The sequence below is a fragment of the Phyllobates terribilis genome, unplaced genomic scaffold (assembly GCF_046119375.1).
Source record: "Phyllobates terribilis strain yellow unplaced genomic scaffold, ASM4611937v1 Scaffold_19__1_contigs__length_20705806, whole genome shotgun sequence".
Classification (NCBI taxonomy): domain Eukaryota; kingdom Metazoa; phylum Chordata; class Amphibia; order Anura; family Dendrobatidae; genus Phyllobates; species Phyllobates terribilis.
In genome coordinates this window covers 15,317,701-15,327,995 of record NW_027362779.1, presented here as the reverse complement: position 1 = coordinate 15,327,995, position 10,295 = coordinate 15,317,701, and positions in this window count along the sequence as shown.

The window sequence follows — 10,295 nt, the reverse complement described above, 5'->3', positions numbered from 1 at the left end:
CCTGGATGTCTGAGAGCAACGGGGAAATTGGCCCTGGTCAGGGTGAGGGTGTAGGCCTACCGTGCTTTCTGCGCTCCTTCTGGCTATCTCCTCGTTATAGGGTAACTGCCCACGTTTCCGAGCTTTCGGTGTATTCTCGCCTGTATGGCCTGCGACGTGGGTTCCTTTCTGCTCCCAGCCTTGTACGGCTTTACTGGTCCCTTCGGTTGTGGCAGGGCCTCCAGGCTTCTTAGGCCAAGGAATATACAGTCCCCTGCGGACTGGTTATCTGCTGGAGGATGTAGAATCCTCCCAGCCTCAGACACCAAAGTCTGGTAAATTAAGTCCTTTATCTGCCAAGACAGGCTCTCTTCGCCTCTTGTCTCTGGCTTGTGGCTCTCGTCCTGCCACACTTCCTCTTAGGTGCAATACAACTGTCTGTCCCTGCTCTGCTCTGGGACACGTCTCATTGCTGAGACAGGCCATCAATTTCTCCCTAACCCTGCCCCCAGCACCAGCTTTTCTGGGGCAGCCTGCTCCCCCTACTGGCCTGAGACAGGAGGCATTGCATGCTAATGTTCCCCTGACTAGAGAACCTCCCCCTTGCTCTCAGACACAGCTTTATTTACACTTGTGGCATCCAGGCCAGGGTGACACATTCCCCCCTAGTGAAATTTAGTACTCCGGGACTAAACAATAAACAAAGACAATATTCATAACAATAAAACATTAATAGACAGACGACGCACAAATTGAGTTCTTAAGGTCACAGTGTGGTCTGTGACCGGGTGTCCATATCACCAGCACAACGGGGAGCCATAACCAGGTGGGAGTCTGTCCTACCCCAAGTCCTTCACAGTCTTAGTTCATTCCTGGGCTAGGCTCCAAACGCAGTCCATACAAGGTCCCGGTTATAAAAAGTCCATAACCTTTGAGTCCTTACGGTAGCTGCAAGAAACTGAAACACAGAATTACCAAACAAGCATGTAACTTGGCAAACAATTCAACATTTGGCAACAGGGTCATTTACAATTTTAGCGCGCTCTATATTCTCCAGCGAGCGGGTATCTGCCCCTTTGTGCTCCTGGTTGACCTACGTAGCCCACTGTCTGGTGGTGGACCAACCTGGCTTTCCCCACTAGCGTTAGGGGTACAGCTACCAGCTGGGTGTACAGGTAGGGCAGGCAGCTATCTGCGAGTCCTTTGGCTTACCGCAGGCATGGCAGGCTCACTGTCAGCAGAGGGTTGACTCTCCTGGGCTGCTGGTACAGGCTCTTCTGCCCTGGAACTGCTTGCTCCTCTTCACCTTCCGGCTCTGGTAATGGTTGTTGCTGTGCCGGTTGCAGGAAATGCAGGACGGGTACCACTATGGCATCATTTATGCGAGTCCAGGACTGAGGGAACTCTCCGAGAACGGTGCTGATCATTTCTTCCTTGTCCTCTGCGGGTTCAAGGTCACTCTGATCCTCTTCTGCACTACGGAGTTGCTCGGGGCACCTTTTGAGGTGGTCTCTGGAGACGACACTAGTGGTTTCTCCTCCGTCCTTGGTGATTACGCACACCTTTGGGTTGTCGTGGTCAGACTGCAGTACGGTGTAGGGTTCCCTTTCCCACTGGTCGTCCAACTTATGTAGCCTTCTTTTTCGCTTTAGGACTTGCTCACTAGGTTCTAGGGGACCAGCAGGGGCGTGTTGATTGAAGAGTTTTTCTTGCCTCTCTCTCACCTGGGCCAGGCTCTTCTCCACACTCTCCTGTACCTTCTTGTACTGCAGTTGCCTTTCCGTATCCCAGTCCGCATCCGGGGAGGTGTCCTCAGGTATTAGGACTCCCATCTCCAGGTCTACGGGCAGCTTACCTGGTCTAGCTCGCATCAGGTAAGCCGGGGTGCAGTTTGTAGCATTCACCGGGATATTGTTGTATAGGTCTATTAGGTCCGGCAGTTTTTCTGGCCACAGGCTGCGTTCCTCCAGGGGCAACGTCTTCAGGAGATCAATGACCATATTGTTCATCTTCTCACACATCCCGTTGGTTTGTGGATGGTAAGGCGTTGTCCGAATCTTCTTACAGCCATAGAGGTTGCAGAACTCCTGGAAGATTTCAGCCTCGAACGCTGGACCCTGGTCTGTCAGGACCTGTTCCGGATACCCGTGTGGACGGCAGAAATATTGCTGGAAGGCTCTGGCCGGTGTTTGGGCTGTCAAGTCTTTTACCGGGACCACCACTAGAAAACGGGAATAGTGGTCCACGATTGTCAGGGCATAGATGTATCCAGACCGGCTTGGAGCCAATTTGACGTGGTCCAGAGCTACCAGCTCAAGAGGCTGCGTGGTGACGATGGGCCTCAAGGGTGTCTTCTGGCTGGTGCGGTCCTTCCTCCTCAGGTGACAAGGGCCACAATCTCTGCACCACTTTTCTACAGCTCCTCTCATGCCGACCCAAAAGAACCTTCCTCTTAGCAGGAACTCCAATTTCTTCCATCCGAAGTGTCCCGCTCTGTCATGGTAAGCCCCCAGGACCATGGCTGCATCCCGTCTTGGGACCACGACTTGCCAGGTCAGCTCGTGCGTCCGGTGGTTAACAATCCTTCTGCACAACTTGCCTTCGTAGAGGAACAGCTTGCTCTTCTCCTTCCATAGCTGCTTGGCTTCCTCTGGGGCATCTGGATCTAAGCGGGCGTCTTCCCGGGTCAGCAGATCTTTCACCAGGCGGACTGCAGGGTCACTATCTTGGGTCTCGGCCCAGCTGTGGTGAGGTAGGGGATTGATTATCACAGTGGTTAGATCCTCCTCCTTCACGCGGTGAGAGTATTGAGCGGCTCCATACCGGTGAAACGCGGGGAGTTCTACCTCCTCCAGCTCTTCTGGGTCTTCGTCACCTTCAGGTAAGTGAGGCATCCTTGATAGGGCGTCCGCGTTGGCATTGGTTTTGCCTGCCCGGTACTTGATCACGAAGTCATAGTTTGAGAGACGGGCCATCCACCGCTGTTCTAGGGCACCCAGTCTTGCATTGTCCAGGTGTGTCAACGGGTTGTTGTCCGTGTACACGGTGAACTTCGCGGAGGCCAGGTAATGCTTGAAGCGTTCCGTCACGGCCCATACCACCGCCAAGAATTCTAGCTTGAAGGAGCTGTAATTCTCCGGGTTCCTCTCGGTGGGCCTCAGCTTCCGGCTGGCGTACGCGATCACCCTTTCTCTGCCCTGTTGGTTTTGGGACAGTACAGCTCCCAGTCCCACATTACTGGCATCTGTGTGGAGAATGAAAGGCTGGCCATAATCAGGGTAGGCCAAGATCTCGTCCCCTGTGAGGGCCATCTTTAGCTGGCGGAAGGACTCCTCTTCCGGTTTATCCCACTTGAAGGGCGGCTTTTGGCTCCTGGACTTAGACTGTCCGATCAGGAGGTCCTGCATAGGAGCTGCCATCTTGGTGAACCCGGGGATGAACCTTCGGTAGTAGCCTACCAACCCGAGAAACTGTCTCACCTCTTTGATGTTCGAGGGTCTTGGCCAGCTCTTGATTGCCGTGACCTTGTCAGGGTCGGGGGCCACTCCTTCCGCGCTTACCACATGCCCTAGGTACTGGACCTTTGGTTTCAACAGGTGACACTTCAATGGTTTCACCTTCAGGCCGTAGCCTGCCAGGGCTTCGAACACCTCGGCCAGGTGCTTTAGGTGGTCCTCGTAGGTCTTCGAATAGACGATCACGTCGTCCAGGTAAAGGAGAACCGTCTCGAAGTTTCGGTGCCCTAGACAGCATTCCATCAACCGCTGGAAGGTCCCTGGTGCGTTGCAGAGCCCGAAAGGCATACAGTTGAACTCACTCAGTCCCATCGGGGTGGTGAAGGCGGTCTTCTCCTTGTCAGCCTCTGCCACAGGAACCTGCCAGTACCCGCTAGTAAGGTCCAAAGTAGAAAAGAAGTTAGCTGATTTTAGTGCGGCTAAAGACTCCTCTATTCTAGGCAACGGGTATGCGTCTTTGTGGGTGATTCGGTTGATTTGTCTATAGTCTACACACATTCTCATGGTGCCGTCTTTCTTTTTGACCAGAACCAAGGGGGCTGCCCAGGGGCTACAGCTGTCTCTAATGACCCCAGCTTCTTTCATCTCTCTTAGCATGCCCTTTGCGTTCTGATAATGTGCAGGGGGTACAGGTCTGTGCCTCTCTTTTATTGGTGGGTGGCTCCCTGTGGGGATGTGGTGTTCTATCCCTTTTACTCTGCCGAAGTCTAGCGGGTGCTTACTAAAGACTCTCTCGTGCTCCTGTACCACCCGGTAGACTCCTTGTTTTTGGTGCAGGGGAGTGGAGTCAGCACCCACATTGAGTTTCTGGCACCAGTCCTCCTTTTGTTTCTGGGAGCCATTACCCTCCGCCTGAGGAGATGGAGGCAAGGGTTCCACGGCCCTGATAGCTTTGTGTTCGACAACAAACAGTTTGGCGAGTGTAGTGTACCTGGGTAAGTGAACCTCCCTCTCCCCAATGTTGAGGATGCGGACGGGCACCCTCCCATGACGGACATCAACCACCCCCCGGGCTGTCAAAATGGTGGGCCTGCTGTCTGAGTACACGGGTTCTACCATGGCTTGGTAGTCTCTACCTCTCAACCCGATTGCAGTCCGACACCAGATCATCATTTCACTTTTGGGAGGCATGGAAATGGGGAATGGGTCACTCAGTCTTACGCTACCGATCTCACCACCAGACAGTTCTACCTGCTGCCGTCTCATCAGGGCTTTTATCTCCTTGTTGAGGACTCTCTGTTGGCTGGAACTAGCATTCACCGCCACCTGTTGTAAGATTACAATTACCTCTGAAAGACAATTTTCAATTACGTTAGTACCCACAGTTATTTTAGGGTGACTTTCACGACGGTCAATGTCCACAATAATTACTCCCTGTGCCGGCAGTTCAACTTTACCAATTTTAATGGTCATCTCCTTGAACCCCATCTGCGGCACGGGTAAGCCATTACTAGCGATGATGCTCAAGTTACTGTCTGGATACCGTGTGATATCAGCATCAGTCCAATACTGCTTAAAAAGTACATAAGGGATAGTGGTTACTTGCGACCCAGTATCCAGCAAGGCGCTCATGGGGATACCGTCCAGCACCACGGGTAAAACCGGGCGCCCCCCAACGTACTTATCACGCCAATTATAAGGGCCTGGTGATCTTATGCCTGGGGGTTGGCCCTCTGCCCCAGGTTGGACCCGTTTAAATTACAGTACCTGGAAATGTGTCCGGGCTGGTTGCATCGACGGCAAATGGGCTGTCCATCCTCTGCGTAGCGGTCTGTGGGCCTCCCTCGGAACGACGGGATCCTCCTCTGTCGACGCCACGGGACATCCTCCGGACTTGAAGCCAGCTCGATGGGTCTTGACGGGTCCACTTGCAACGCCTGGACGGTCCTGGTCAACGCCGCGACACTCCTGGTCAGCTCCTGGACTTGGTGGTGCAGGTCTTTCGACGGGGCTTGGTTCAGGGCCTGTGCATCAGCCTCCACGGAGTCCATAGAGGAGGGCGCCGCCTCCTGGTGGTAGGTGAGAGCAGGGCACCGGGGGTTTATAGCGCCACTAGTTGCAGATTCACGGAGCACCCTTATGGCCCTGTCCTTAAATTGGGCAAAGGTCAGGTCGGGGTTCTGAAAGAACATGAGGCGCAGTTGGGCCCTGTGGGTGCTAGACAGCAGACCTTCTATGAATTGTTCTGTTAGCAGCTTATCCGTTTCCTGCACACTGCCAGGGTCAGTTTGTTGAATAGCCCTCAAGGCTTCCTGCAGATTTAGGGCATAGTCTCTGATGCTGTCCTGTGCCCGCTGCTTACATCCATAGAACCTCATTTTAATCTCAGCGGAGGTACGTGTGTCAAAGGTACCCCGCAGCCGGGCCAGAATACCCTTCACAGTCCTTTTCTCCTCAGTGGGCCATGATTTTACCTCCCTTTGGGCTGCGCCAGTTAACTGCCCTGTCAATATGCTGACCTTCTGTTCCTCTGTCAGGGGGTAAACGTGGAACAAACTGTATAGCCTTTCCTTGAAGTCAGTTAGGGCATGGGGCTCCCCTGAGTATTTGGGCAGCCAGGCCGCTCCAGGGATGTAGGGCAGGGAAAAGGGCATCAGCGCTGCTGCAGCTGCTTTGGTGGTAGTGGGGGCCTCTGTGTCCGACATCTTCCTCCCCCCTAGTCAAGCGTGGCCTACCTTCCGACGATCCTCTTCTGTAGGCCGCGGCTCCGCTGCTGCTGCTATGGACGAGGACCTGGCGTCGCATCCTGGTGACGTCAGCGTCGCTCTCTCTCCCTTCCAGGACCTTGCGCAGCGTCGGTGCGTGGGGCGGAGCTTCGGATCTCGCGCGGTTTTGACGTCCACGCCCCTCTTCTTCCCGCGCGGCGTCCTGGAGATGGCGTCCGATGGCGGGAAACAGCTGCAGATGGCGGGAAGACGGCAGAAGACGGCGGGAAAAGGTCCAAGATGGCGTCTGATGGCGGGAATCGGCTCCGGATGGCGGGAAACGACTCCGGACGGTGGGAAACTTCGCCACAGGTAAATTACAAAAGTCTTTTTCAGGCACGCAGTACCCGGTGGTTGCGGGCACGAAATCCTGCCGACTACGCCAAAGCTGACTCGCCCCCTGAGCCGTGGGGCACTCGGATCCGGGCAATTAGGGAAACGGTGGGAGTAGTAGTGGCAACCCGGTTCCGTGGCTCAGGGTGGTCAGGCCAGTGGTAGTCCGTTATGTGCTGATGTTTATGTCCGACTACGCCACCCGTGGATTGCGGTTATTAGGAACCGCCGCTGCATGCAGACCGCTGGGGCTGATGAGGTGTGCAGCTAGGGTAGTGTGACTCCCCACGGGAAGAGTGCGGCCCCAGGGCAGTATAGTGGATGGTGGGAGTGATGGTAGTGAGAGTCCCAGTGCTGATAGTGCTGGAGGAGCAAGGAGCACACAGACAACAGGTTGCAGTCCAGGGTCTTTACTAAAACAGGTAAACTGACCCACAAACAGTCCCAGCTAGGAGGGGACCTGGATGTCTGAGAGCAACGGGGAAATTGGCCCTGGTCAGGGTGAGGGTGTAGGCCTACCGTGCTTTCTGCGCTCCTTCTGGCTATCTCCTCGTTATAGGGTAACTGCCCACGTTTCCGAGCTTTCGGTGTATTCTCGCCTGTATGGTCTGCGACGTGGGTTCCTTTCTGCTCCCAGCCTTGTACGGCTTTACTGGTCCCTTCGGTTGTGGCAGGGCCTCCAGGCTTCTTAGGCCAAGGAATATACAGTCCCCTGCGGACTGGTTATCTGCTGGAGGATGTAGAATCCTCCCAGCCTCAGACACCAAAGTTTGGTAAATTAAGTCCTTTATCTGCCAGGACAGGCTCTCTTCGCCTCTTGTCTCTGGCTTGTGGCTCTCGTCCTGCCACACTTCCTCTTAGGTGCAATACAACTGTCTGTCCCTGCTCTGCTCTGGGACACGTCTCATTGCTGAGACAGGCCATCAAGTTCTCCCTAACCCTGCCCCCAGCACCAGCTTTTATAGGGGCAGCCTGCTCCCCCTACTGGCCTGAGACAGGAGGCATTGCATGCTAATGTTCCCCTGACTAGAGAACCTCCCCCTTGCTCTCAGACACAGCTTTATTTACACTTGTGGCATCCAGGCCAGGGTGACACACTTGCACTTGAAATATGGCCTTTTAGGCTCGTGGAGGTGGAAGCTTTCCAGCCGGGTATCCATACACGTCCCCAGCCACCATTATTTCTCCTGGTGTTGTCCCCGCCTTCCACCAGCACGGGTCCCAGAACTTTACCCGTGCCCTCCTCAGCGCACTTAGTGTGAAGGACCGCCTAACCACAAACACATGGACAAGTGAATGTGGCCAGGGATGGTACATCTCACTGACACATTTCACTGGGTTAATATTCTGGAAGCCGGGACCCAGTGGGACCTTGGGACGGAATGCGTACTCCCGACGCAGAGGATTGCAAGCCCTGGGTCAACCAGGGTTGCCCCCACATTCTACAGCTCCTGCACCACCTCCTCCTCTTCAGCCTCCATCTCCATCACTTGATTCATTTCTTTCAGGAGATATTCCAGATTATGTACTAAAACTTTGTGGGTGCCAATAACAATAAGCAGGACTGTATGCTTAGTTGACAAACCACACACCATTGCAGAGTTGTTGAAAGCTGTGTCAGAGAACCTGGTGGCGGCTCTGAAGCTAGGCAAGCTCACACGCGAGCCATTCCTGGCCCATGTGCTCAACTTAGTGGTTCAGCTGTTTCTCAAAACCTACCCAGGTCTGCCACAGCGACTTGTGAAAGTACGCTGCATGTGTGCCCATTTCAGAAAGTCAGCTACAGCTTTCACCGCTCTGGCAGGGCTTCAGCAGCTTTCAGATCACCGACTAGTGTGCGATGTGACCACGGATTGGAAATCAAAGTTGCAGATGTTTGGAATGATTTTGAGCAGCAGAGAGCAGTTGAGTACCAGCTTCAATACGCCCGTCGGCATTCAGGTCAGCCTCCGCACATAAGAGCTGATGAGTGGGCATGAATGTCTGACATCTGTGCCGTCCTCCAAAACTTTCAGGACTCCACCAAGATGGTGAGCGGCGATGACGCCATAATTAGCATCATCATCCCGCTTCTCTGTGTACTGGAACAATCGCTGCTCACAATTAAAGAGGAGGCATTGCAGGTGGAGCAAGGAGCTATACAGGGTTATGCTACTCAGCCCAGCCTCATCTCATCCCGACGCGGATTGGGTGATAATGAGGAGGAGGAAGAGAACATGGACAAAAGTCCTCTTGATGAGAACAGGGAAGTCTTGGCTGTTGGCAGTCTGGCACACAAGCCGACTTGGGCATTACAGAAAACTGGCACGGCACGAGAGAAGTCTTGTAGACAGAGGTGTGAGGTTCTGATTAAGGAGAATGTCAGTCTTAGATCAGTTGCAGAACGGAGGGCATGGGAGGGGTGATACACAGAAATGAGGGAAGAGATATAGGCCGGTGCAGAACTGTGGAGAGCTTGGTGGGTGAAAGAGATGAGTTTGTATTGTATTCTGTAGTGATTGTTTAACCTAACCAGTGCAATGACTCGCAAAGGGTAGAGGCTTCGGTGAAGCGGCTTAATAATAATAATTAGGGTTGAGCGAGTATGTTCTGTCCGAGTATGCTCGGGCCGAGCTCCAAGTATTTACAGCTGCTCAGTGATATGGTTGAATCGCTCCCGGGTGCATGATTTGCAACTGTTTGACAGCTTTATTACTTGTGAGGAATGTGTAAGAAATAGACATTACTTCCATGTAATAAAACTGTCAAAACAGTCGCAAATCATGCACACGGGAGCAATTCAACCATATCACCGAGCAGCTATAAATACACGGAGCTCGGCCCGAGCATACTCGCCGAAAGGGTTAATAGAACATACTCGCTCAACACTAATAATAATCTTTTTATTTATATAGCGCCAACATATTCCACAGCGCTTTACAATTCAGACAATTTATAGACATTATGGGCACTGTCCCCATTGGGGCTCACAATCTACATACCCTATCAGTATGTCTTTGGAGTGTGGGAGAAAACCAGAGAACCCAGAGGAAACCCATGCAAACACAGGGAGAACATACAAACTACTTGCAGATGTTGTCCTTGGTGGGATTTGAACCCAGAACCCCAGCGCTGCAAGGCTGCAGTGCTAACCACTGAGCCACCGTGCTGCCCTTTATAGAAATACGACTCTGGCTGCTACATTCAGAAAGGATTGGAGAAGAGAGTTTGTTTAGAGGGAAATTGATTAGAAGATAGCTGCAGTAATTAATCAGAGACACAGTAAGAGTTTTTACAGTATCAAAGGTGCGAAAAGGTTGAATTCTGGATATGTTTTTAAGGTGCAGGTGACATGTGTGGGAGTTATGGTGGCACCACCTAAAAGAAATTGCAAAGTCAGGTATAGGTAGGATAGTAAAAGTCAGATATAGGTAGGTTAGTAAAAGTCAGGTAAAGGAAAGGTAGGTTAGATGGCTACGTGCGGCCTCCTGCTGTGTATAGATGGCTACGTGCGGCCTCCTGCTGTGTATAGATGGCTACGTGCAGCCTCCTGCTGTGTATAGATGGCGCCGTGCGGCCTCCTGCTGTGTATAGATGGCGCCGTGTGGCCTCCTGCTGTGTATAGATGGCGCCGTGAGGCCTCCTGCTGTGTATAGATGGCTATGTGTGGCCCCCTGCTGTGTATAGATGGCTATGTGCGGCCTCCTGCTGTGTATAGATGGCATCGTGCGGCCTCCTGCTGTGTATAGATGGCGCCATGCAGCCTCCTGCTGTGTATATGGCT